Raw genomic sequence first — 27,927 nt, forward strand, 5'->3', positions numbered from 1 at the left:
GCCAGAGTCTGAAATGACTCCAGCGTTTCTGCTGGGGATTACTTGAGACCAAAATCATTCTTTCCGCCAGGATTACACAACCACTTTTATTCTAAATGCTTTTCTCTCTGTCTCGGGTGTAAGGAAACCTTCGGCCCCAAACCTTTAGCTGGAAGACAGAGGCTATTTCCTGGACAGGACCAAGGGGTTGGATGAAGACCTGGTCCCTTGCAGCGCTGGTCCCCAGACGAGGTTCCTTGCCTCCGGGCACAGGCTGGCCCCGTGCAGACCCCTGCCTGGGGTGCTGGCAGGGCGGGCAGGGGAGCTGATCCGTCTCGGGAAGCGCAGCTGGGTCAAGGCAAGGGAGCGGGATTCTCTGCCCGCTGCTGAGCTGCAAGTGTTGTTCGTGTCCCCCAGCAAAGAACACATTTCAAGGGCCAAAGTGTGCTTTGAGCTCTTCGGTGATGCCCAGGAGGGGAAAGCACAGGAAGAGATTGGAAGTCACACCATTAATAGCCTGGGGTGGGGTTACTGCTGGACACCTGTAGGGGTGGCCGCTGGCTGTGCCTGGGGCCTCAGCCATGCTTCGTCCCAGAGGCCTTGGACCCTAGCCCGGGCAGCCTGGTTGGGCGCCTGCAGCCATCAGGGGCTGAGGTAATGCTTCGGGCTTTTGGGGGGACCTGACGCCCCTGCATGGGGTGCCTGAGCCTGAGGGAGGACTCAGTGACCAGGCCCTGGCGGCTCTGGCTCTCAGCAAGACCAAGTCCAAGGACCTCTTCCTGGAGGTGGGGAGGCCGAGCGTGGAGGTACCCAGGCCCACAGCGGAGCAGGGAGACCCCGTCCCGCCCAGGACCCCCTCCGCGACGGGACTCCTCTGAGCCTCGGCCATGGCCTGCAGAGCCCAGAGTTAGTGAGGGTCCCCCCACCCCTGACGCCTAACCAAGCTCTTGGCGACTTCCACTCGTGGCCCTGGCCCTCGTGCCACCCACTGCTTCCAGACCCTGGGGTGTCCCTCCTGTCCCCGTTGACCCCACTTTCCTTACCTGCCGAGGTGGCTGAGAACAGCTAAGCACGAGGTATGGGTTGGTCAGCAGCCTCGGGTCCAACAGCTCTGGACCCGAGGCTGCTGTCATCAGCTCTGTCCCCGCAGGAAGGTCATCTATCTGGTCGCTCTGTGACTCTGCTTCCTCATCTATAAAATGTAGAAAAGCTAGAAAGTGTAGGAAACTGGCTGAGAGAGAGACCGAGGGGTGAGGCAGGCGGGGATGGACATCTAGTAACAGGGAGGGTCTCAGACCCCTCTACACCTGCTGGAACTGCCCCCCTCAGGGCCAGCTGGAGCCCCAGTTAGCAGCGTTCGGGAGTGGGGGCGGGTCTCACGGTCCAAGTCCCCTGCCCCTCGCCTCTCCCCCAGCTCAAAGCCTGGACAGGTCAGGAGCCAGGACCCAGGGCTCTGTGCTCCAGGGGAGTCAGGCCTGGAGCCGGGGGACGTGGCTGGGGGGCTGAGGGAAGGTCTTCTCATGGTCTGTGACCAAGCTGGCACCTGCTGAGATGCACTGGGGCCGGCTGGTCCCTTTGGCACCTCACCTGCTGCTAACGCCGTGAGCCCAGAGGGGGCATCTCTGCCTCGACAGCCCCAGTCTCCAGCCCCTGGTATGGGGGCAGGAGGGGGCCGTTTCCAGGGCTCTGTGCTGCGCGTGGTGTGTACACGTGTGTGTGTGTCGTGTGTGTCGTGTAATTAACTCGCCCCTGTGCTGTCGGTCTCACATGGCTTCATGTCCTTTTCAGTCGTCAGCAGGGTTTTAAAGGTTTATCCACCTGCCAGCATCAACCCCCAGACCGTTGTCTCTGGTCCTTCCGTGGCTTTTCCTCCCCGGGTCCCACCCCCCCGGCAGACACCCACTGTCCCCCTGAGACGGGCACCCCATGGCACCCTGCGCGGACCCGGGAGCAGGTCCCTGGAGTGGGCGACGGATGATGGAGTAGTTTCACTAAGCTCTGCCTGATTCCACCCTGGACACCCAGCCCGTCCACCCCTCTGCTTACAGGACAGGGGTCCCCCCGACATTCTCACCCACACCGGGCATTATGTGACTTTCAAATTTCTGCAAATTGGTTGGGTGTGAGGCGGAAAATCTTTTGAAAAATTTGCATTCGTCTGATTACTGTTGCGTCTGAGAAATCCCCACGCATGTGTTGGCCCCTAAAGTGACCCCCTCCCCGAGTGCTTTCAGCGGTAGCTTGTCCCAATTCAGACCACATTCTGAATTAATCACTCAGTTGTTTTCGTTGTAACTTCTTCATGCTGTGAACTTTCCGCACTGTGTTCTTCACTGGACAGATCTCTTTATCTGTTTTGTATTTTTATATCTGTTTAAATCTTTAATTTCAATGGAGCCGAATCCCTTAACTTCCAGCTACAGGGAAAGATGTAGGTCTAATGGAAGAATTCGTTACTGCCCCACGATGACAAAGATATCGCCCCCACTTTTCCTTCCATTAATAAAACTGCTGTGGTTTTATCATTCACACCCAGGACTTGATCTGGCCGTAGAGCACGTGTGCAAGGGGCTGTTCTTTTCCACACAGTGAGTCTGTTTTCCTAATGCACTCACGCCACTGTCTGTCCCTTCCCCAGAGCAGACACCCGTGGTCACCTAGGCCTCCTTCCAAGCTCTGTTCTCCACGCCACGCTCACACCGTGCTGTTTCATTTGCTTTATTCCTGTAGTTCTGTAGAGGTCTGGTGGTCTAGTAGCCTGGCTGTAGAGGTCTAGAGGTCTAGTAGCCTGGCTCTTCTTTTCAAAAATTTCTTAACTATTTTCAGCCACGTCCATGTTAGAATAAATTAATGAGATCCTCCGAACACAATGATGAGATTTTGATTGGACTGGAATGGACTGTAAAGATGAAACAGAGAACGGCCGTCTCTGCAATGCTGAGTCGTCCTGTCCATCTCACTTCTAGCCATCCTGTTTCATGCTTTTTAGAGAGATCAAGCATTTCTCTGAAAAGCCTTGTGAATCCTTTGTTAGACGAATTCCTAGTACCTGGGAGACGCTGCTTCTAACGCGCATGCACCCTATTTTTTATTACTTTTTCTCATGGGCTGCGGTCAGTGCAGAGGCACGCTAGGGTTTCTGTAAGAGGATCTCTAATCTGGAATCTTGCTGAACTCGCTTAACTGATTATTTTGTTGTTGCTGTTGTTGTTTGTCTTAGTTACTGAGGACTGTTATATGGGTGACCGTTATATAGATGATCTTTCTTGTTTTTCTTTTTATGTGATTATTCTATCTTTATTCTTACAAATAACAATAGGTCAGTTCCTTCCTTTCAGTTCTTAGATGCTTATTTCTTGTTTGGGTCTGATTGAGGTGTCAGGACCCTTAAGCTCCACGGAGCAGTCGTGGTGGTGGAGGGGCAGGTATCCCTGTGTTGTACCTGATGGCAAAAAGGTTGCTTCCAAACTCCGTGACATGAGAAACCTGCTCTAGGTTATTTGAAGACCACCTTCACCAAGTTAAGACAGCTTCTTCTTCTTTTTGTTTTTAATTTAATTAATTTATTCATTTTTGGCTGCATTGGGTCTTTGTTGCTGCACGCGGGCTTTCTCTAGTTGTGGCGAGTGGGGGCTACTCTTCATTGTGGTGCACGGGCTTCTCATTGCTGTGGCTTCTCTTGTTGTGGAGCACAGGCTCTAGGTGTGTGGTCTTCAGTAGTTGTGGCACGCGGGCTCAGTAGTTGTGGCTCGCGGGCTCTAGAGCGCAGGCTCAGTAGTTGTGGCACACGGGCTTAGGTGCTCCCGCGGCATGCTGGATCTTCCTGGACCAGGGCTCGAACCCGTGTCCCCTGCCTTGACAGGTGGATTCTTAACCACTGCGCCACCAAGGAAGTCCCAGAAAGCTTCTTCTTGTTCCCAGTTCTCTGGGCACCCTTAGAAAGACAGAAAGAGATAAACCTCTATCACACGCTCTTTCCACACCTGTTAATTTTTCCTTAGTCCCTTAATATGAATTGATCAATTTTCTGAATTTAAAACATCTTTGCATTCTTAAGATAAAACAATATTTGATCATGATGTATCTTTCCCAACATTTTATTACAAAAATTTTCAAACATATAGAAAAGTTGAATTTTACAATGAACACCTACCTATATACCTGCCATTGACATTAATATACAGCTAATAAAATGTTTTACACCATTTATATTAATATTTTGCAAAACATCCCTTATCACATAGCTATCCATTCGTCTCTCCCTCTATCTATCCAATAATTCATTTTATTTATTTTTTCATGCGTTTCAAGGTAAGTTGCAAGCCTCAGCTCACTTTCCCCTAAATACTGCAGCAGGTGTATCCTTAACTAGAGTTTAATATTCCTGCAAGGTCCTTTTTATTTCTTTTGTGGTAAAATTTACATACAATGACTTTGCCAAATGCACTCACCTGGGTGTGACCCAAACCCAGGAGATGCAAAACAGTCACCCCAAAATCTCCCTCACGTTCCTGCGCTGCTCGCCTTCCCAGAGGTAAACAGAGCTCTGAGGTTTTCATCCTAATTAGTTTTGCTTTGCTCCAGAACTGCACGTAAACTGGGTTACGTGGTAGGTACCCTTCTGTGTCTGGCTTCTTTCAGTCAACATGAAGGTTTGGGGGTTCGCTGTGTCTTTGGGTGGATCGGGGGTCCAACTGATTTCATTGCTGCAAGGACGGTTGGCTCATCCTCCCACTGGTGGACATATAGGATGTTTCCGGTTTTTTGACATTATGAATAAACTTGCTATGAACATTCTTTTACAAGTCACTTTGTGGACATGTTTTCATTTCTCTTGAGTAAACATCTCGAAGTGGGATTTCTGGGTCATGGGGTAGTCGTATGTTTAGGTTTATAAGAAACCAGCATATCGTTCCCCAAAATACCCCATCAACACTGTACGGGAGCTCTCGCCAGCATGTGGGGTTTGGTCTTTTCAACTGTAGCTAGTCTGGTGAGTGTGTATTTTAAAACACATGGTTGGATCCAGGTAGCCAATGTTTTGCTCAAGATGTTCCCGCCTGTGTTTATACACGCCTTTACTTCCTTTCCTTTTGTTGACCTGATCCAAATTTAGCACCAAGTTGACACCTATCTCTTAAAGTGAAACAGGTTGTTTTACCCCTTTTATTATTTTCTAGAAATATACATATATGACTTATCTGTCCCTTGCGAGAACTCACCTGTAAACTGTCTTGGCATACGGCACTTTTTTGAGAAGGGTAAGTGCTTTGTTTCCCAATTTTGATCTATTTAAGTTTTCTATTTCTTCTTGGGCCAGGTCTGGCATTTTGTATTTTCCCAGAAACATGCCCATTTTATCTCAAAGTCTTCCCTGAGTTCCTTGTTTAATATCTCAGTTGGGCATAAAGAAAGACCTGGGAGCTCACCAGGGGCCGGAAGATCGGGGGGCCTGCTCCCTGAGGCCAGCATGGCTCAGCAGTGGCAGGAAGCCTCGTGGAAGGAGGCGAGTGTGGGGCGGGCTCTGAGCTCTAGGGCCCTGCCGCCCTCCCAATGCTCTGTCTTCTCCCCAGTGCTGGAGGAGCTGAAGGAGAGAGCAGCTTCCCCTGGAGGGAAGGCCAGAAAGACGCCTGCGCTCAGTGGCTCTAAGGTCTGGGTGAACTCCTGAAAGGCTCCTCAGGGGCCTCACCTGGGGAATGGGTACAGCAATACCTGGCTCAGGTGTGTGAAGGGAACAAGGTGTGAATTGTGGTACTTGCCTCAGGTGTGTACACAGGTCAAGGTAGAGTGTGGTGCTTGCCTCAGGTGTGTGCAGGGGACAGGGTAGATGGTAGCACCTGCCTCAGGTGTATTCGGGAGACAAGGTAGATTCAGTGAGGGGTAGGTGAAAAACATACCTCACAGCAGGTGTGTATTCCACCAACATTTTTTTCCTGTCTTCCTCCCTCAGGAAATACAGCAGTAGTGAGGTTCTGAAGGTTTTCATTCCTCTTTTTAAAGTAGAAAGGAACAAGTCTTTGGTAACAGGATTTGACACTATGTGGCCTTGAATGGGAGGTCCCTGAAGCTTCATGGCACGCCTCAAAATGTATCACCTGTCCCAGACAGCTGTGAGGCACTGTGTCTGTTTGAGTTTGTAATAAGTGTGTAACTCCTGCCCCAGCTCACTGTCTGCAGAGAGTTTCCAGGCTGCAGTGCAGGGAGGAGAATCTAAACCAAGCCCAGAGCTCCTGGTGAGTGGAGAGACGGGTCCAGAGTCTCCCGCATTTTCACAATTGGTGAAATTCAAATGAAGTGCAGAGATAAGTCAAAAGCATTGTGCCGAGATGAACGTCCCGGCGTGCACAGCCGTGCCAGGGTGAGGTACAGTGTTAACACTAGGACAGGATGAGCAAAGTGTCTATTGAAACTCTGTGTGCTCCTTTGCAACTTCTTGAAGAGTAAAATAATAGTCTGATTTTTGGTCTGAAAGAAGCAGGAATATATGCCTCATCACCACGAGGAAAACCAGTGAAGTTAGAATAGACCCAGGCATGACACAGATGATAGAAATACAATAAATGAATGTTAAATCAGCTATTGTAAGTATAGTCTATGTCATCAAAAGGGCAGAGGAAAACATAAATATGATAAGGAGAAAAATAGAAGAGATTAAAAAGACCCAAAATGAACTTCTAGAGTTGAAAAACTACATTGTCTGAAATGGAAAAATATACTGAATGTGATTAAAAGCAGATTAGATGCTACAGAAATTTTTTTTTTTTTTTTTTTTTTTTTTTTTTGCGGTACGCGGTCCTCTCACTGCTGTGGCCTCTCCCGTTGCGGAGCACAGGCTCCGGATGCGCAGGCTCAGCGGCCATGGCTCACGGGCCCAGCCGCTCCGCGGCCTGTGGGATCCTCCCAGACCGGGGCACGAACCCATGTCCCCTGCATCGGCAGGCGGACTCTCAACCACTGTGCCACCAGGGAAGCCCCAGAATTTTTTTAAAAAAAGAGAAAAGATCAATGGGATCTTTTAAGAGAGCAGTAGAAATTATCCAAAGTTATATATATATAAAAAAAGAAAAAAACGACTGAAAAAATGAACAGAGCAACAGTGATGAGTGGGATAATAAGAAGTGGTCTAACATACATGTCATCAGCATCTCTGATGGGGATGAGAGATATGAAGGACAGGAAAGTATCTGAAGAAATCATGGCTGAAAGTATTAAAAATTTCATTAAACAACAACAACATTGTAAACTCACAGATCCAAGGATCTCAGTGAACTCCAAGCAGAAAAAAATAAGAAGACAACCATACCCAAGTATATCATAACCAAATTTCTAAGGAGATAAGGGGACAATCTTACAAGCAGCCAGAGAATAAGAGATATATTATGTACAAATGAACAAAGATAAGTATATAAATATATTTCTCATCAGAAACTACACAAGCTGGAAGACAATGAAGAGACTTCTTCAAAGTACTGAAGGAAGAAACCTAGAATTCTGTGCCCAAGAAAAATATCTTTCAAGTGACGGCAAAATAATATTTCGGTCAAAATTAAAGTGGAGAGACTTTATGGTCAGTAGACCAGCACTACAATAAATGTTAAGTAACATTCTTTATACAAAAGGAAAATTATGCCAGATGGAAATATGAACCTACACGGAGAAAGAATACTAGAAATGATAAATATGTGTGTAGATGAAAGAGTGCTTAGTTTGAATTTTTAAAATTTAAAATATAATTAACTTCTCAGAGGAAAATAATGACAAGATATTAAAAGTTTTATAAGTAAGTGAAATTTACAACAATAGCACAAAGGACAGAAGAGAAGAAATGGAAACAAAAGGGGAAACCTACTGTAAGGTTTTTACACCATAAGTGAAGTGGTATAACATTCTTTGAACGCACTTTGATAATTTAATGATGTAAAGACATAAACTCTACAGGAATCACCAAAGAGAAAAGGTATAGCTAATAATCCCATATTGTAGGTAAAATGGATATTTGAAAACATTCATTTAATTCAAGAGGGCAGGAAAACAAGAACAACAAAGAAATGAGACGTGAAAACAAATAGTAACATAGTATATTTAAACCCAACCATATATATAACCACATTAAATGTAAATGGCCTAAACCTTCCAATTTAAAGGAAGAAATTGTAAGATTGGATTAAAAGAAAATCAAAACCCAACTATATGCTGTGTACAAGGAACTCACATTAAATACAAAACAAAATAGATAAGTTAAAAGTAAAAGGATGGAAAAAGATACACCATGTAAACACCAACCAAAAGAAAGCAGGAGCTGCTATATTAACTTCAATAAAGGTTTATTCAGATTCACATTCTTTCCATATGCACATAAAAGACTCATTAAGGGAGACCATATTCTGAGCCATAAAACAAGTCCCAATACATTTAAAAGGATTAAAATCATGCAACATATGTTTTCTGACTACAGGAGAATTAAACTAGAAGTCAGTAACAGACAATATCTGGAAATCCCCAAATACTTGGAAAGTAACCAACACACTTCTAGATAACTCATGAGTCAAAAAATAAATCACAAAAGAAATTAGAAAATATTTAAAACTGAATAACAATGAAAACACAATATTTTTAAATTTGTGGGATACAGTTAAGCAGTGCTTGGAGGAAAACTTGTAACATTAAATTCTTATATTAGAAAAGAAGAAAAATTTCAAATTAATAATCTGTGCTCCCTCTGTAAGAACTATAAAATGAAGAAAAATTAAATTCAAGGTAAGCAGAAGGAAATAATATAGCTAAGAGAGAAAATAAGTGAAATAGAAAACAACAGGAAGAATCAATAAAACCAAAACCTGTTCTTGAAAATGTTTATCGATAAATCTCTAACCAAAGTTATCAGGAAGAAAAGAGAAAAGACACAAATTACCAATGCCTGAAATAAAAGAGGGGACATCACTACCAAGCCTACAGACAATAAAAGAATAATAAAGGATGCTATGAACAACTTTATGCTAATACATTTGAAAACTAAGAAGAAAAGTATAAATTTCTTGAAAAACACAAACTACTAGTGTTCACCTAAGAAGAAATAGGTGTAGACAACATATTTATCTATGTAGAAAATCTAAAGGAAACTACAAGAAATCTACAAGAACTAATAAGTGAGTTTAGCAAGATAACAATGTACAAAAGTTCAATGTACAAAAATTAATTGAACTTCTACATACTAACAATGAACAATTGTAAATGGAAGATTTTAAAATTACAATAGAATAAAAATTATGAATTTAGCAATCAATTTAACCAAAAGAAAAAATGTGAAGGCTCATACACTGAAAACTACCAAGTATCACTGAAATAAATTAAAGATCTAAATAAATGGAGAGATATACCATGCTCATGGATTGGAAGGTTCGGTATTGTTAGAATGACAATTTTCCTGAAATTGCTCTGTAGATTCAAAGCAATAACACTAAAAAAAAAAAAAAAAAAAAAATCCCAGAAAGCTTTCTTATAGAAATTAACAAGCTAGTTTTAATGTTTATGTGGAAACACAGTCCACCTAAAGTAACCTAATCAATTTTGTAAAAGAAGAGAAAAGTTGGAAGACTTGTATGGTATCTCAAGGCTTATTATAAAGCTAGAGGGATGATGACAGTGTGGCATTGATGGAAGGATGAATACATAGATCAATGGAGCAGAGTCCACAAAGAGACCCACGCGTATTTCGTCAATTAATGTTTGAAGAGCTTGCCAAGGCAATTCAGTGGGGAAGTCATAGACTTTTCAACAAATGATGCTGGAACAACTGGACACCCGTGCTCAAAGAAATGAACTTCAACCCTCACCACACACCGCACACAAAAATGAAATCAAAATAGATCCCAGATCTAAACAGAAATGAAACTATAAAACTTTTAGAGAAGACACAGTAGAAAATCTTAGCAGCTTTGGGGTGGGCAAAGATTTTTTTAAACAGGACAGAAACAAAAGTACAAATTATAAATTAAACAAATTTTTTATTGAAGTCGATTTTTGTTGACTTACAATGTCGTGTCAATCTCTGCTGTACAGCGAAGTGACTCCGTTATACACATATGTACTCTTTTTCATATTTTTATTTTAAAATTTTAATTTACTAAAATTAAGAAGTTTGTTCTTCAAAAGACACTGTTGAGAAAACGAAAAGGCACGCCGGATCCTGGGGGAACATATCTACAAGTCATAAGTCTGGGGAGGAGGCACTGGATGGTAAAATATCTGGGGAAACAGAGGGGAAAACTCCTGCCCAAGGTCCCTGGGTGCTCAGGGGCTGCACTGGCACCCAAACCAGGTGTTCTGACCCAGCGCGATTGAAGGCACTGACGTTGTCCTGAGCACAATCTAATCTTTTAGTGAATTCTCATTTTCCAAGTGTCTAAGCCTCTCACCGTTCATGGTCATTGGCCAGAGGGTCCTAGCTGGGCTGGGCTGCCCCCTCTCTGGGCTGCGCTTATCGCAGTGGGCAAGTTCCCCAATCATCACTGGGACAAAGCGAGCAGGTGAACCTGGGGCCCTTTCCTCCCACACGCCTGAGTAGGGTGGTCGGCGTGTCTGCCAGCGCATGTCTGCCGCCATGCTGGACCCCTGTCTTCCTGGTGTCCTGATGCCACCCAGCAGGAGTACCTCCGGGAGGGGGGTTGCTCTCCTGGCCGCTCGGGGCTGGGGTAAGAGGCAGCTGGACCGGCGCTTGAGGTGCCTTTGGAAGAAATCCACCTTCGAGGCAGTGTGGCTATGCTGGCAGAATCTGGAGAAAACATGACGTTGCCTTCATAAGTGCGTCAGCTGACCATCTTACAAGTCTTCCCCAGACCCACTAAGCCATTTTCACAACATAAAGTGAGCAAAAAATGTAATTATTTCAAGGTGTCCTTCCCCTCGAACTCACTGGAGGCTCACAGCTTAGGGGTTTAAAAAACATACATGTATTTAAAGCAAATATTATTGCAAATGACTACTCTGTAATTTGGATTAATTGCTTTAGTTTTTTTCTGGAAATAAAATCTTTAAGGCAAACCCATAAAAACCCTGGAGCCCAGGGCGGCTGTTCTCTGCAGCGCCTCGTTTACAGAGAGCCTGGGGCCGCCCTCCAGGGGACCTTGATGGGTCAGGGAGTCCCCTCTTGGGCCAAAGACCCCAGAGGAGGCGATGCCATGCCCCCCAGAGCTGGGGACAACCCCAGCCCAGATGACAGCCTGTGAGCCTCAGGGGTGGTCCCAAGACCCTGACCCCGCGAGGGTCCTGAGAGGCCCAGCCAGGTTCATCATTAGCCCCTGTGGCGGGCAAGGTCAGAGGCCCAGGGACACACAAGGGAGAATGTGTCGGCGTGGGGCTGGGAAGAGCTGGGCCTGGGCTGTGCCCGTGGTTATATGAAACACGTGGCTGCGTGTTGCACAGGGGCAGGGTGTGCAGGCAAGTTGGACAGATGGGAGACTCCTACATCCCAGGGCACCTCCCCTGGGGCTTCCTGCACACCATGGAGCACCCTGGACTTGAGGATTTGCCGACCCAGGAGCCCGTCACGGGGAGGGGTCTCAGCAAGGCTGTGGGCGTGGGGGGGGTGTCCGGTTTTAGGAGCAAGCTGGACACCCACGTGCAATGCTACAGGGGCACAAAGAAGATGAGGATGGAGCATGGACCACTTGGAGGTCTCTGGAGACCCCCTGAGAGTAGTTTAAGCAGAACAGGGGCAAAGGGAAGAGTGTCTGGAAGGGACCGGGCACAGGTGCCATGTGACCACCATTTGCCTGGTCCCTTCAAGCCCATCATCTTGTTTGTTCTGATCAGCAACCCCAAGTGGGCATCATGTTTCCTTTTCTGGGTCCCCCACCCAGCGTGCCATGGCCAGGAAGGGCAGATGGGAGAGCTGTGCTTCCTGCAGGCGCCTATGGACAGAGGGGAGGAGGGGCAGGTCCTGGGCTCCCCTGGGGCCAATGGCAGACACATGGGTCCTGCCTGCTTGTCAAGGTGAAATGTATCCCTGCAGGCAGGTGGGCAGGGAGAACAGAGGTCTGGGGTCCTGGGCCAGCTCTGTTGCCTTTGTGCCCTGTGACCTTGAGCAAGCTCCACCCCACCCCCTGCTAGACCTCAGTTTCCCCAGTTCATTCCCAGTTTCATCATGAAACTCAATTTCCTTCATTCATCAGGCAGGTGGTCCATCCATCCATCCATCCACCCACCCATTCTTCATATACCCATTCATCCATGCATCCACCCATCCATCCTCCATGAATATATCCATCCGTCTATCAATCCATTCATCCATCCACCCATCCATCCTCCATGAATATATCCATCCGTCTATCAGTCCATTCATCCATCCACCCATCCATCCTCCATGAATATATCCATCCGTCTATCAATCCATTCATCCATCCACCCATCCATCCTCCATGAATATATCCATCCGTCTATCAATCCATTCATTCATCCACCCATCATCTATCCATGCATCCATCCATTTATCCATTCATCTATATCCATCCATCTATCCATCCATCCAAACTATCAATCATCTCGCCTGTGTCACACTCTCTGCCAGGCATTGGAGAATACAGGGAAATAAACCAGGTAAGAAGCCCACCCCCTCTCTGAGTGGCACCCTGAGAGTTGTATGGGGGGAGATAATAGTTTGAGGACCAGGCAGGAGGCGTTTGCAGTAAGAGTGCAGGTGAGAGATGGGGGCAGCCTGGAAGAGGCGGCAGCAGAGGGTACAGATTGCAGCTGGTTACTGTGAATGGAAAATAGCTGCCCTTGTTGGTGGGGAATAAGGCCTGTGTCCTGGGACAGGCCCAGGGGTCCCACCAGACCACCATCTGCCAACTTGGCCATGGCACCCTCCTGGCTGGCAGCCCTGATGAGTGGACCCTCGGGGTCCTCATGTGTCCACAAGCAGGGGCATGGGGGGAGCCAGCTCCACTCAGGGTGGTGCAGGAGGAGGGGATGGCGCCCCTGGCCGGAGGGAACCAAGCCCCTGTGGAGCCCCCGGTCCCCTGTCCTGGAGAAGGCGTGGGCGGACGGGGTGTGGAGGACGGGGGATGGTGGAGGAGTACCAGGCAGCCAGCAGGGTGGGCAGATGACCCATCCCGCTACAGGGAGGGGGTCCACCCACCCCATCCTTCCAGGGCTCAGCGCGAGGTGCCCTGCCTCCATGCGCTTCTCTGTTCGGGTCTCTTTTGACCACACAGCCCCACCGGGGCCTCTGCTGGAGCCCATGCTCTGAGCCAGCATAGTGGGTGTCAGCCTGTAATCCCCTCCCACGGGACCCCAGCTGCTCCTGTGCTCGAGACTGCAGCCCGTGGACATCCTGGACGCGCCAGGAATGGGAGCTAAGTTCCACTGGGCTGGAGAGTGTCAGGAGGGCTTCCTGGGGGCGATGGCCTTGCAGCTCTGGTAAACTCCCCTCCTGCAGTGCCCAAGGGGCTGCATCCTCCGTGTCCATGTGCAGGGAGGGATCCCCTGGTGATGGAAAGTCTGGAGCTCTCTGGGTGGGTTTGTGCAGAGCCCACCCTGGTGTGGGCCCCCAGTGGCTACAAGGTGCCCTGGAAGGCTGCTTCCTCCGCAAGGACCCTTCCCCGGCACCTCCTGTCTGTGTTTACAAAGTCCTTCTTCATCCTGCAGGCATGCTGCCAGTGGCTCTGTTTGTGACGCCCGCATCTCGCATCTCAGGCGAATCTCACCCTGGCACTTGTAAGCATCCCGATGCCTGGTGCCCGGAAGGAGCCCCGTTTTAGTAGGTTTTCCAAGGGTCACTTTTTTCAGGGGAGGCTGGGGTCCGGGGTGCAGCCTTCCTTCCCTGGAGGCTGCTGAGGCCGAGGGCCTGGCCTGGGGTGGAGAGAGTAGGAGAGGGTGCTGGGGGGAGATGCCAGGAGCCCTGGGACTGCGCCCCTGGCTCTGACCATCACAGCCTTCTTTGGGGTGACAGACCCAATTTAAGTGTGTGGACGGAGGCCAGTCTCTGCCCTCAAGCCCTCAGCAAAGAGCTCCTGATTCCCCCTCCCCAGCAGGGCTCTGCCCCATCCCCCGTGTCCTCGTGGGGTCCAGGACGAGGGGAGGACCTGACCTGGGAGCCGCCGGAGTCTTCAGCACCCCTTGGGGTCCAGCCCCAGCTGGAAAGTGAGTAGAATCTCGACTCTGAGGTAACGTTGTCCACTTCTGAGTGGGGGCTTCGGAGGAGGTGTCCACCTCACACCCATCGGGGACCGGGGCAAATCAGATCAGACCCTGTGCGGCCTCCGGGGGCTCAGAGTCAGGAGGGAGAAGACAGAGGTACGTGATGGAGTGCCTATACCCCCAAAGACGCCCCCGAAGAGGGCTGCAACACCCCCACCCTGTGCAGAGGAGCAAAAGCAATCCCACACCACAAGCGAGATGTAGAAGAAGAACATTGCTGAAAGCAGCCCGGCAAGGTGGAAGCAGCTGAGTGTCCATCCACGGCCGCACGGGTGCCCCAGGGGGGTCCAGTTCACTCTGCGGTAACAGGCACCCCGACAAGGAAGGAGATGCTGACGCCTGTTACAACACGGATGAACCTCGAGGACACTGTGCTCGGTGAATAAGCCAGACACTAAATATTGTCTGGTGCCGCTCATGTGAGGTCCCTAGAGGAGGCACATCCAGACAGAAAGGAGAAGGATGGGTGTCACGGGTGGGGGAGGGGTGGGGAGTGAGTGTCTAGTTGAGGCAGTGCGTCAGCTCGGGACGATGAGAAAGTCCAGGAGACCAGATGGTGGTGATGGTCGCACAACAGTGTGAACGTGCTTAATGCCACTGTGCTGTGCACTTAAAAACGGTTGCGATGGTAAATTTTCTGTGTAGGATTCTCAGCCCTTCACACACATCAGCAACCTTCACCCCAAAACAGTCCACAGGTGGGTGCTGTTCTCACATTTGCAGGTGAGGAAACTGAGACCCGAACAGGTCGCAGGGTGGGGAGGGGCAGCTCTCCCCAGAGCCTTAACTCCTGCCCCCCTTCCCCCCCTTCCCCCCACCCAAGGTTCGAAGCCCAGATGCCCCTCCCCCCATCTGAAACAACTGGGAAACTGAGTCACAAGCTCAGGGCGTGTCCCAGTCTTCCACACCCTGTTAGAAAGGAGGCTCTGATTTCAAAATCAAGTTAATCTTTAGAAAATAAAGTTGTATTTAATGCCCCCTCACACATGCGGTGAGGCAGCAGTACCGGCAGTGGGACCAGGAGAAGCTCCAGGATGTCTGCGCCGGCTCTCAGAGACAGATAGGATTTTGTTCTTAATTGTAAACATTGTAACAATTACACAACTAATATATACTGCCTGGAGAAGAATTAAAATGCACATAAGCATAACAGAAAATAGTTATAATATCCTGAAATCCCATCACTCAGAGAAAACCGCTGTTAATATTTCAGTTGATGTCCCTGAAGGTCCCCCCACCCCAGGACATATCAGTGGAACCAACAGACTCCATGCATCAAGTCTTTTTTGCTGGAATGTGCCATGGGGGAGGCTCTGGGGAACTAACCCATCGGAACCCAGGAAAGCTTGCTTGGAGAGGCTGGACCCTGCAGAGCACCAGGCCCAGACCTAAGAATGGACACGGCTTCTCTAAGAGCCACAAAAGCCTCCGCTTAAGACAGCAGGTTAAACACACGTGACAGTCCTCTCACTGCAAACACACTGCAACCACAATAAAGCGATGTTAAAAGACATACCCACGAGGTGGAGAGGACAGAGAAACCACAAATGTCTAAAAGCCGAACTGCATGGAGCCACGGTAACCGGGTCACTGACAAGAGACACAGCCCTCAAGGGAGAGTGGAAATGCGAGATTTTACCAGAGTTAGGACAGAGAGCACCCCTAATCTCAGGACTGGCCATAAAAGCACCTCTAAAGGAGGGGTGCACAAATGGCTACGGTCAGGAAAGCGGACGTGAAAGGGGTTTGTGAGGAAGTTCGAGTTCTAGATCCCCTCCCCCTCCAGCCGCCCCTCCCCCATGTCAGGAAAGCCCCAAGTTCTATTCCCTGGAATGCAGGGGGTCTTACCCCTGTCTTCACCCCAACGTGGCCCCCAGAAGACTGGCAGCCATGCCCCTGCCTCAGTCACTGGGAATTAGATTGGTCCCTAAGGATGACATCACCAAGTGTTCCCAGGACCACCCTTCTGTGAATCTCAAAGGCAACAGCCCCCCCCCCCGCCCTCTCAGATCTTCCAACCAGCTCTGTACTACACCCTCTGGGTCACGGGCAGACAGCCAAGGATCAGCAGATATTGGAGGAAAGGCAGAGACTGAAACAAGTAGTACAAAGCCATTAGGACGACACCTGGACCACATGGGCAGAAGAAGACTTCATGCTAACTATCAGTTTCCAAAGGCAAAGAACAGAGGAAACAGTGGAAAATCAGCAACACAGCGTTTCAAGAAACGTTCCTAGAGCTGGAGGACGTAAGCTTCCAGCTTGAAAGACCCCACCGTGGATGAAATCAGACGCTCGAGGTGCGTCATTGTGAAACAGAGGAACACTTGGGACGATGAGGAGCGTCTATGGATTCCAAAGACAAAACAGCAAGTCACACACAAAGTATAAGGAAACAGAATCTCCTTGGACTTCTCAACAGCCACCCTCGAAGCAAGAAGACCGTGGGGCAAAACTCTTAAAATTCTGGGTGAAAATCATCTCCAATCCAGAATTTTACACCCAGCCAGGCTAGCATTCCGGGTGGTGGAAGAATAAAGGCATTTTCAGACACGTGAGGTCCTAAAAATGAAATGTATCTTCCAGTTTACCAGAAGTTACTGCAGGATGTGCTCCACAAATGTGAGAAAGTAAGCCAAGAAAATACAAGCACTAGGGAGCAGAAGATGCAAAGGCATTCCCTAGGGGATAACGACCAGACCTTCTAGGCTTGTGGCCATGGGTGGGATGTCAAGGGCAACTGGTCCCTCCATACTGGAGCAGAGTGAGTAGGAACCGGATGTGAGGACGGCCATGACCAACGTCCTCGCAGCCACTGTCCTCTGGATTAACTTGGGAGAGCCTGGCTCAGACGTTTATCTTGACCCAGCTTGTCTTCACCACAGATGGATGAGGTTCCTGCCCCCCCGTTTGAGTTTCCTGTGGTCGCTGTAATGTAGCCTGAAGTGGCACAGATTTACCATTTTACTAGTCTGCAGGTCAGAAGTCTGAAGTGAGTCTCACTGGGTGAAAATCAAAGTATCATTGGTCAGGCTGCTTTCTTTTCTGGGGGGTCTAGAATAGAGTTTCTTGCCTTTTCTGTCTTCTAGAGGCTGCCTGCTCTCCTTGGCTCCTGGCCCCTTCCGTATGCAAAGCCAGCAAAACCATCTGACTCTTTCTGCTTCCCTCTACCACATTTAAGGAGCCTGTGATGACGCTGGGCCCAGCCACGTAACCCAGGAGATGCTCTCCCTACCTCGAGGTCAGCTGATTAACCATCTTAATTCCAGCCACAGCCTCAGTCTGCGGCCTCTTCAGCCCACTACCCCCTGATTGATTTCCTGTTCCTCTCCCTCCTTCCTTCTGCTCCAGCACTGGGTGCTTTTGCCTCTGGGCACTCCGCACTGGCTGTTCCCGTTGCCCAAATGCTGTTCCTCTTGATGTGCACATGGCACCCTTCTCACTCCCTCACATCCCTGCTCAAATGCCACCACCTCAGGGAAGTCTCCCCAGGTCTCCCTATTGAGAATTGCACACTCCTCAGCCCCAAACCCTCACCTCTCCTCTTTCCTTACTCTCACAGTAGTACAGCCTTCCACTCGCTGCACCTGGCTTATGGCTCCCTCCCCATGAGAAAGGGAGCTGGTGGGGGAGGGAGCCATGGGGCTATGGCTGCCCTGGTACGTAGCAGGTGCACAATGAACGTGTGTCCTTGAACGCATATATCACCCACACTGCGATCGCCGGGCACCTGACCTTGGTCAGCCTTAGTCTCCTGCTGGCTTCCAGCTGAGGGTTTCCTGTCCACGTCCAGGGGCTGGAGCCGCACGGTGGTCTGGCTCGTCTCTTGCAACCTCCACCTGCTGAGATGCCACTGCTGTTCCTTCCACAGGTGGGCAGCCACTGATCTGTGTTCTGTCCCTCTGGACGTGCCTAGTCGGGGCACTTTATATCAACAGCGTCATACAGTATGTGGCCTTTGTGACTGCCTTCTCTCACTGAGCATCACGTTTTCAAGGGCCCTCCATGCTGTAACAGGGGTGAGGACTCCATTCCCGTCGCTGGCTGAGAAATATGTCACACTTTGGATTCACCACGTTTCACGCACCCACTACTGATGACTTTAATGTTCCTCACTCACTGCAATTTGAGGAAAAGCTTCTGTGGCCGGACTCACAGTTTCAGGATCTATATTACACGATAAAGCTGGAAGTCAAGTCAAGGAGATGGTTAACACAAAAACCTGGGGGTGGTTACCTCTGGGCTGGTGGGAAGGCGACACAGTTAGGGAAAGGGCGCTGCACAGAGAGCTGTGAAGAAAATGGTCACGTGCTTATGCTTCACCCAGGAGCTGGGGCCAGCGCTCACGTTACCCCCTGCAGGTCTACACGCGCCTCTTACACACTCATCCATCTGCACGCTCATCTCAAAACTGAAAAACCTTTAAGAGCATAAAGCTGTTGAAACATACACACTCAGTTGTGATTTTCAAGTAACCGATTTACTGAGATACAATTCACACAGCATGACGTTCCCTGTTTAAAGTGGGCTATCGAGTTCCAGAACATTTTCATCTTCCCAGAGGGAAACCCTGTGCTAAGGAAGCAGTCCCCCCCACATCCCTCTCCTCTGCCCTGGCAAACACTGGTCTCTTTTCTGTCTCTATGGATTTGCCCATCCTGGACACGTCCCATAGGTGGCATTGTACGGTATGTGGCCTGGTCTGACTAGCTTTATTCGGAGTCCGTGCCCATGGAGGTCTGCGTCAGGCCTTTGCTCCTTGCTGCGGCCGAACACTCCTCCGTAGTGCGGATGCGTCACTGGTGGTATTTTCACCTTCCTCATTCATTTCAATGTGATGGCTCTCATCCCAGGTGCTGGGAGACCCACAGGGCCCTCAGCTTCTGCTGGGGTCTGAACAAACCCTTCGGGAAGCTTTAATAGTCTTTCAACTCAGAACTTAGGTTTCCAAAACAAAGGCTTGAAATGCAGTCTGTGGCGTTGAAGCTGTGGCCACCTTTTACACCCACTTCTGCTGATCCAGGGAGAAACCTTTCTGATGTCCTGGGCACAGCGGAGAAAAGAGCAACGAGGATACCAGAGCGGCTCTTCTTATTTTGCAAAAAGCACACGCACAAAAGGAGAGTCCCTAGCTGTTGATTTGATTGGGAAGGCAGCCTTCAGCGCATGACATCATTGGGAGAACATAAATCTTGGTTTGCATGATTTATTTATGTTAAGAAACCCACATATGATGCTGAGTTTTCAATGGCTTTGTTTAAGTGATAGTTTTTCCTTTTTAGCGAAAGTTGGAGCGATGATAAACAGCTCCAGCTGTAAAAATTAAAGGCGGAGGTGAAGCCAAGGTGATTATTACACAAAAAATCTAAGTTTGCGGGGGGGGGGGCCACATTTGGCCCTTCTCTACTCTAAAATGAAAATTACCCTCTGCCACCATGTGCCGTGAACAATTACCTGCTGTTTATTAATTAACCTCTTTTAAAAGTGCCACATTTCCACTTGAAACTGTTATTTCTCTAATGTGAAAACTGGCTTATTCATGTTTATTAGAACAACCATGTCCCATATGGTCCAGGCTCAGCGCACACTTAACTGACACATATATTTTCTCAAATGACACATTTCATGATTGGAAATTTCTTCCTGGAAGCCCAGATTCTGAGCCTGACTTGCTTGAAATGTTAGCTCCAAACTGGGCACCCGAAGCCACTGGTCTACGCCCCGGGGACGGCCCCAGAATGGTCCTGGGATGCCACTGGGTGGCAGTCAGCCACTGGCCTGACTCCCCAGCGACAGCTGGACTCTGAGAAAATGCCAGCCCCAGTGGCTGAGTCTTTCTGGACACGGTCACTGTCCGGAGCACATGGTGACCCAGAGGCCAGAGCCCCCTCTGGAGCTCACAATCCTGGTACCACATGAAACCCAGGAAAGGTCCCGGGTGAAGACCCCTCCCTCCACGGCGGTGTGTCCGTCTGTCCTCCGCAAACCCTGAAAACATCCTGCTGCGTGTCACCTGGAACAGGGATCTGTGTCCAGCAGGTGACTCCCACTGTCCCAGCTCTGTGGGAAGTCCTTGCATCTCTGAGCACCAGTTTCTCCTGACTGCGGTTCCACGGTGTGGGGTTATCGTGAGGGTCACACGCACGGTGATGCCGCCCGGGGATGGGAGTGAGCTGGGCGGCCACCAGCACCCTGCCTGGTACAGGCACCAGCACCACCCGGCTCCATCACTCCAGCACCACCCGGGCTCCATCACCCCAGGCCAGGGAACCCCATGGAGAGACCACATGTCGCCCGAGGATGCTCTTTCTGCCACTGTCCCCTGCCTCCATCATCCCACCGACCCCACCCCCCAGAGCAAGTGGGCTTCCCTTTTGCACACCCTGCGCCTTGCAGCCGGGGGCCTGGGTGGCTTGCTCACTGCTGCGTCGTCCCGGTCCCTCGGCACAGGCTGCTGGATGCAGGGCAGCCCTTTTTGGATCAGGACAGCGGAAGGACGGGGCACTGAGCACGGGGCTGCGCCGGCACTGCCACCCCCGGAAGGCTGCCCCCGCCCCCTCGGTCTCCTGGGCTGAAATCAGCCTTCAGGTGTCCCAGGGTCACCTTCTGCTCACTCAGCCCCCTTCATTCGTTCATTCATTCGTTCACTGAGCTCCAAGCACACTCCCAGGTGTGGGCCAGGCACTGGGACCCTGGGGGGAGCGGGGGAGGGGAGGGTAAGATGCTCGGGAAGCTGCAGGTCTGCTGGAGGAACAGGTTTCACGTTCAGCCTGAGCCTCGACTGTAGCTCCAGGCGCACCAGCCCTACCAGAGCCTCTGGCCGTACATCGATGAATGGATGAATGACGATTAGGTCTGCACGCAGTCTGAGAGCCTTGGCCTCTCGGGGGGCAGGTGGCGACCTATAAGAAGCACTGAAGGCAGGTGCCAGGAGACCAGCTGGCCCTCGGACAGCCTCCCCTCTGACCAGACCAAGGTCAAGAGGGTGGGCCTGACTCTGGGAGTGTGTTCAGAGCTGCAGGGTGAGGGGGACCCACGGCTCCCGGGAGCCCCATCCTGAGTCCTGGCCCGATCTGCCCTCTGTGTCCAGCAAGGGAGCGAGGATCTGCCCTCCACGAAACCAGCTCAGAGCCCTGGGAGCAGGCCTTGGTGCTGAGAGAGGAGGGGTCAGAGGGTGCAGGGACTCCGGCCATTAGCAGTCCCCTCTCCAAGTGCTCAGGCGCTCCCAGGAGGTGCCAGGCCCCGCCCCTGCAGGCAGCTGTGCCCACAGCACCCCACACTGCACAGCAGGAAATTGGGGTGCCCAGGAGGCCGGTGGGGGCTGACCCAGAGTCCCAGGTGGCATGGGGAAGGAGCTGGCTCTAAGCTGAGCACCTCCTGCCCCCCCCTCCCCCCAGCAGTCTGCTTGTCCTTCGGGGGGCAGGGGAGGCGTCCTGTGTTAGTGAGGGTGAGGGCAGTGCCCAGGCAATCCCTCTGCTGCCCCCCACGCGGCAAGGCACTCATCATAGTTCCACTGATATCATGGGGGGTGCCCCATGCGTGAGGGGCTGCTACCCTAGTCCCTCAGTCCTCAAGGAGGACGCCTGACCTGCTCGAGCTGCAGGCGCAGGGCCCTGTGTTGGTTAGCATGTCTCTGCCATTCCGGCCACCGTTCCTTCCTCCACCGGGGAACCTCGCGCAGATTTGAGAAGGAGGACGGGCGACGGAGCCCCACTGCCCTCGCAGAAGGGAGAGAAGGTGGAGAAGCCCTGGCAGGGGCAGCGGAGCCCTGCTCGCTTCCTAGAGCCCCCGGGTCCTGCGCTTGGGCGCCAGGGGCAGAAGCAGCCAGCCCTGCCCCAGCGGACAGGAATCCCCAACTGATTCCATCAGCTTCGGGTCACTCAGCACAAGAGGTAATTTTTTTCCCTGCCTGGGGCGGTCCTGGTCTCTTCCGTTTTCTTGCCGGTTCAGAGAGCCACCGGCGATTACTGGTTTAGTGGCAGGTCAAGGGGACCTGGGGAGGGTGTGTCCACTTGGCGCCCCCTGGCCACCCCCCCATCCTCCACTGGTCCTGCCCAGAAGCAGTGGGCAGCCTGGACGGTTTGAACAGGCCGTGCCCTTCCCCGAGCTCCCCTAGCTCCCTATTCCCTCCCTCATCACTAGCTGGGCTAGTTTAAGGTTGATCTCTAAGCCCTGGGTCACGCCCCAGGGCCCCGCCCAGAAGCCCGACACCCCGCGGCGTGGGGAGGGGGAGGGACGGGGTCAAATTCCCTTCTGCGAGCTCAGCTGGAATCAGGGCTTCTATCGCCTGTCCCCCTCCCCCGGCATCCCCAGCACCCACCCTCTGTGAGGTTTTGGGTGCCCGGCGGTACCACCCCGAGAGTTGGAGCCTGTTGTGTTAAACCTCCCTGCATCCGGGCCCCAAAGGAAACTGAGAGAACCGCCCAGGGCGAGGGAAACCCTGTCCAGGGACAGGGCGGAGACTGGAGACGCTTGGGCAACGAGAGGGACCCTGGCACCTCCGCCACCGCTCCGGGGAGAGGGGAGTTCTGGGGGGGGGGCGGGGGGAGAAAAGGGGGAGGGCAGCGATCGCTCAAGAGCAACCCTGGGCCCCTTCCAGCCTGGGCACGACCTCTGAGCCCCAAAAGGTGGGCAGCGCTGGGCCCCGCCGGGCGTTTTCCATCCTCCGCTCTCCCTGCCAATCCCACATCAACCCTGGGAGGGGCGCAGGAGTATTTTGCCCCATTGCACAGATGGGGAAACTGAGGCGTGAAGAAATCCTCCTCCACGGTTACGTCGGAAGGAGGCGGCAGGACCAAAGGCGAAATCTGGTTTACAGACTAACGGGGTCGCGGTGCAGGGGCAGGGACCAAGGTTCAGAGGACGCAGAGGAGAGGGCTTGGCAAACCGAGGTGTGGATGGGGGAGTCTGCTCGGCTCTGAGGCGTCCGGGGACGCGGAGGGCGGGTTCCCGCCCAGAGGCTCCCGGGACTCGGACGCCCGGAAAGCGACGCGGCTCTCCGTTTTCGTTGTTGCCAGGGCCCTGCCTGCGCGCAGCCGGAACCTGGAGCAGAAGGCGGCGGCCGCGTCTACGCGGGCAGCGTTCCGTAGCGACCGCAGTGCCACCTCTGCGGGGCGGAGCTCTGCCCGCGCCGCAGGGCCAGGGCGCTGAGGGGAACGAAGTTGCTCCCCGCGTGCGCGGGCGGGCGGGCGGCCGGGGGTGCGGGCGGCGCGAGGGTCCTCTCTCCAGGCGGCGCGGGGTGAACGCGAGGCTCAGGACCCGCGCAAACTGGACGACGGAATTCTTAAGCGAGTTTTGAAAAGTTCTGGCATGGAGAGGGGAAGCGTGGGAAACCGATTCCGTTTATTGCGCTCGGCGGCCGAGGCCGGAGCCGGAGCCCGCGCGGTTGCTGGAGCCCGGGGACTTAGCCGCTGAGTCCCGCCCGCTTTGCGCGCTGCGGGGGAACGAGTCGCCAGGGACTTTCTGCGCTTCTTGGGGTGCTGGTTTGGGCCGAGATACTGGAGTCAACTCCCACCTGGCTCAAACGAGGGAGTTCAAGCTCACAGCCTCCATCTCTTAAATTAAAAAAAAAGAAAACAAAACTCCTGATCACATCCCGCCGAAGCACGTGGCAGACCCCAGGTGCCCCTTACGGGCACCTGCGCTCCTGCAAGATGGTGGCCTGAGCCAGGACTCCAAGATCCCGGCAGAGGAATCACCGAAGCCCTCCCAAGAGGCTGCCCGTCTACAAGAGAGAGCGTCCTCCTGCCTGAGAAGGAAGCAGGCGTCTAAACATCTGGGTTTGTTCGCAATCAGCTCCATGGCTCACATTCCTGGGAAGTCTTGGTTGGGAGCGTCCCCAACCCTCTCTGCGACCCACTCCAGAACCAGGGACTGGGTGTGGGTGCCGGAAGGCCTCCGCTCGGAGCCGCCCCATAGCTTCTGAACTCGCTGGCCAGAAATCAGGTCCTGTGTGCTTCTGGCTTCTAAACTTACCTGGGTCACAGCGAGTGTCTCTGGGGCTGGGGTAGGAAGAGGGGCAAAAGGAGGTCTGAAATATTAACCCCAGGGTCCAGGGAGGCTCCTGTGGTCCCAGTCTGGGGCTGAGATGCGGTGCTGGGGCAGCACCCACCATGGGGCCAGTGTGGAGGCCCGGCTGGGGAGGAAAGGGCTCTGTGGGTTGCCTGTGCCCCCCACCCCATGCTGGACCAAACACTCTTCACCCCAGGCTGGAAGCCCTCTGCATTCGGTCCCCGACTGGGTCCCCTGCTGGCCACAGAGACCACTTCCGCTTCCTTCTGTGTGCAGTGGGAACCATGCTGCTTGTCCCCAAGCATCCCGAGGGGTCTCCTGCTGCTGCTCAAGTGGGAGCCATTTCCACCTAGTGTGCGGCAGGATGTGCCCAGAGAGGGAGACCCCCATCTTGGCCTCACTCAGTGGCCCTAAGTCGGGGGTGGGGCGAGGACCGGTGGTTTGGACACCTCCCGGGGCGATTCCGGATCTCCTGAGAGGCGTCCCCGTGTAAACGAACGGAGCCTGCCTTTATTCTCTCAGCTACTCTTTTCTGAGCAGAAACTGGAGGGTGAACAGAACCTGACCGTCATCCGATGCAGCCAGGAGACTGAGTGCCTGGAGCCCAAGGGCGAGTTCGGTGAACACAGAGGGGAACGTGGAGGAAAGCAGCGGGAACCTAGCAGGGTCAGTGCGTCTGGCCCGTTGGCTGCCTGTTCCCACCCCGCAGCCACAGTGTGCAGAGGGGCTCCCTGGGCCTGAGGTCCTGGGCTGGGCCGCTGGACGGCTCTGACCCTGCACCTCCAGGCCCACAGATCTCACGACGTGGACCTCCTCTCCACAGGCACGGCCCCTTCCAGTTGGCATGGGGCCCCTTCCTCTAGCCCCGCAGTGTGGACGCTGGGAGTGTACTATACCCCAGTGTGGTTTACTACAAATGGGCTTCTTGGGAGCCCCGGGGCCCACAGTGAGGCTTACGATAGCCCTGCAGGACCAACTTCACCTGCTCTCTCCCAAGCCCAGCCTCTTCCCAAAGGAGTTCATTGGGTCTTGGGTCTCCAGCTGCACCTCCTTGCTTGCTGGTGAGGCTGGGAGTGTGCTGAGCTCTGGCCTGAAGCAGGATTCTAGGTTGCGGGAGAAGTTGGTGGTAAAAGTGCCCCCTCCCGTCCCCTAGACCGCAGCGTTGAAGTCTGTTCCCAAACTCCACAGGGTATAGAGCACATCGCTGTGGGCGACCCACACGCCACCAGCCTCGGACAGCCTGGCAGGGACAGAAGCTCCTGATGAGGGTACCAGGGACGGGCTGGGCGGCACTTGTGTGCTCCCACCCCAGTGCGGAGTCCCCAGGCCCCAGCTCTGGGCCGGCCACAAGAATTCCCCAAAGCTTAGCTCAGTTTGAAAACAGCCTTTAAACCTTTTAGTACCATTGAAATGAAAACTGCCTTATTCTGGCTGAGCCCCCCCGGCCCAACCTGTTTCCCCAAGTCTCTTCATGTCAGCAGTGGGGCAGGACACAGAGCGGGGCGCCCCGGAGGACCTGCCTCTGATTTTCCCTGCTCCACCCTTTTGCTCCTCAGGACTCTCCCTGAGGCCTGACCTGCTCCCCGTTAGGTCTAAGTCTCACCACGCGGGGGCAGGGCCTGGCCAGGCCGGGACCCAACCTTGGCCGGGGCCATGGCCTTGGGGACGCCTGCCCGGGCTTCTCAAGCTGATGTGGCTGGCACCCTGGGGGTGTCGGCACCTCGGCTGTCTCCCTTGGTCACTAGCTTACCCCTCCCCAGGCAGGCTCTGAGCTGTAGTTCTCCCCACCCTCCAGGGCCCTAGGGGACACGGGCAAGAGACAGCGCAGCCGGGCCCTCTCCCCGGACGCCTGCCCGCCTCTCCTGGGCCCCGGCAAGGGTGCAGTCCCAGAGTCCGGAGGCTGCCCCACAATTTTAACCACCTCATGAGCTGAGGGAGGGAGCACAGAGAGGGCCTGAGTGAGCTGGGGCACCCCCAGAAGAGGCTGGGCCTTCCTGACCTCGGGTCCTGCCAGCTGCCACCCGGGTGGGAGAAGCCGTGCTAAGCTGGGGGTGGGGTGCGGAGGGGACCCCCTCTCTGCAGGTGGGAGGGCTTCACGGGAGCCACTGTATTCCCCCCAGGCCTCACACCTAACCTGGCTGGGAGAATCTGGGGTGCCGAGGCGGGAGGGAGACCCTGTGTCTGTGCTCTTCTGGCCAGCGCCCCAGCGCAGTTCTGCTCCCCGCTGGAGCCTGCCGTGGCTGGGCGAGGGAGACGGCTCCAGAGCGGGGGGCTCCAGCTCCAGAGCGGGGGGCTCCAGCTCCCTTCCTGCCTGTCCCAGCGACCCCCCCCACACACACCCTCAGCTTGAGAGGACTCTGAGCCCACGAGGACTTGCAGCCATGCCCTAGCCCCCCGTGGCGACTCTCCTCCAAGCCCCGGGGGCCTCTGAGCCTGGGGGTTCTCTGCCCAGTCCCAGAGGAAAGATGGTCAGGGTTCGGGAGGCGGCGAGGGGGAGGCGGCGAGCCACAGGCCCTTGGAGGGCTGCAGGCCAGGGGACTGAGCTGACGGTGAATTCGGGCCGCCACCGCAGGCAACACTCACCAAGGGCCGGAAACAACAGAGGCGGCGGTCAGTGGGCATCCCGGCCGGGCAGAGAGCGCCTTCTCCGTCCGGGTCAGCAAGCGAGCGGGCTCAAGCCTGGACACAACACCCCCCAGCAGTGGGGGCTCCGTCGGGGTTCGAATCCCGGCAGGGAAGCGGCTGAGGACGGCCGAGAGGCCAGGGTGGAAGGCTCAGCGTGCTGCCGCCGCTGGCTTTTGACAAGCCCGGCTCCGTCGGGCTTTCCTCTGGGGTAGCGTGGGCCATGCGCCCCTCGGCATCGGGGCGCCTCTGCTAGGACCCCGAGGTTTTGGGGGCAGCTCCTTGGACATTGCCAGTTCACCTCTTTTATGGCGAGGACGCGGGGTTCCGAATGTAGGTCCCAGCGGAGGCGCCACTGGTCTCACTGCACAACAAAGGGGAGGGGCACGGCCCGGAGCCCACCCAGGGCGGCAGAGACCCCGTACCGCGCACACGACCCCTCCCCGGCTCAGGGAGACTCTCTGGCAGCTGCAAGTCCCGCGGCCTGGCAGAACCCTGGTACTTGAAGGAGCGCGGGGGTCAGCGCCTCCGTTTGCTTCCAATTCTTTCTCGAATCCCAGACATACTCGAGTGAGCAGTTCTCAGCGTCCCCTCCAGGCCCCTGGGCCCGGAACACGCTGCCTGCGCCCAGCCTGCCCCTCCGCCGCCGCCCCTCCGAATTTGAGGGCTGTGGGGCAGAAGGAACGCCCAGTCGGCTCCCGCCCGCGCTCCGGCACCTGCTCCTTCGCTGGCTCTCCCGCCCGAGACGCACCTGGGCCGCGCAAGGGCAGGGGGACGTGTCCCCAGAGGCTCCGGTCGCTCGAGGTGGCCCAGCTCGGGCGCTCGCGCCGCTGGGTACTCACCTGGGGCCGCGGAGGCAGGAGAGAGCGGGCCCGCCCGAGGCGGCGAGGTGCAGGGCGCCCGGCGCTGGGACGGCTGCCCCGGCGCCGCCTCCCCAGTGCCCGGCGCGCTGCTCCCTACGGCTCCGTGCGGGACCGAGGGCGGCGGGTCCGAGTCCCGCCCGCCGGCCCGGGCAGTGGCGGAGCGCGGAGCTGGCGGCGCTGCCGCTGTTGTTTTTGAGCCGCGGAGCCCGAAGCTAGAGCGGTTGGGTGGGGGCGAAGGGGTGGGGGCGGGGTGGGG

At 53.7% G+C, this 27,927-nt stretch overlaps 1 long non-coding RNA gene across 1 annotated transcript; it reads right to left on the minus strand.

The window, feature by feature from the left end:
• Positions 1-73: 73 nt before the first annotated feature.
• LOC132425798 (uncharacterized) lies at positions 74-27,849 on the minus strand. Its single transcript, XR_011246490.1, has 3 exons — positions 27,651-27,849; positions 1,023-3,913; positions 74-435 (listed from the first exon to the last, which is right to left on the minus strand). It is a non-coding gene; the product is annotated as an uncharacterized lncRNA (long non-coding RNA).
• Positions 27,850-27,927: the final 78 nt, after the last annotated feature.

This window comes from Delphinus delphis, chromosome 1 (genome assembly GCF_949987515.2).
Source record: "Delphinus delphis chromosome 1, mDelDel1.2, whole genome shotgun sequence".
NCBI lineage: Eukaryota > Metazoa > Chordata > Mammalia > Artiodactyla > Delphinidae > Delphinus > Delphinus delphis.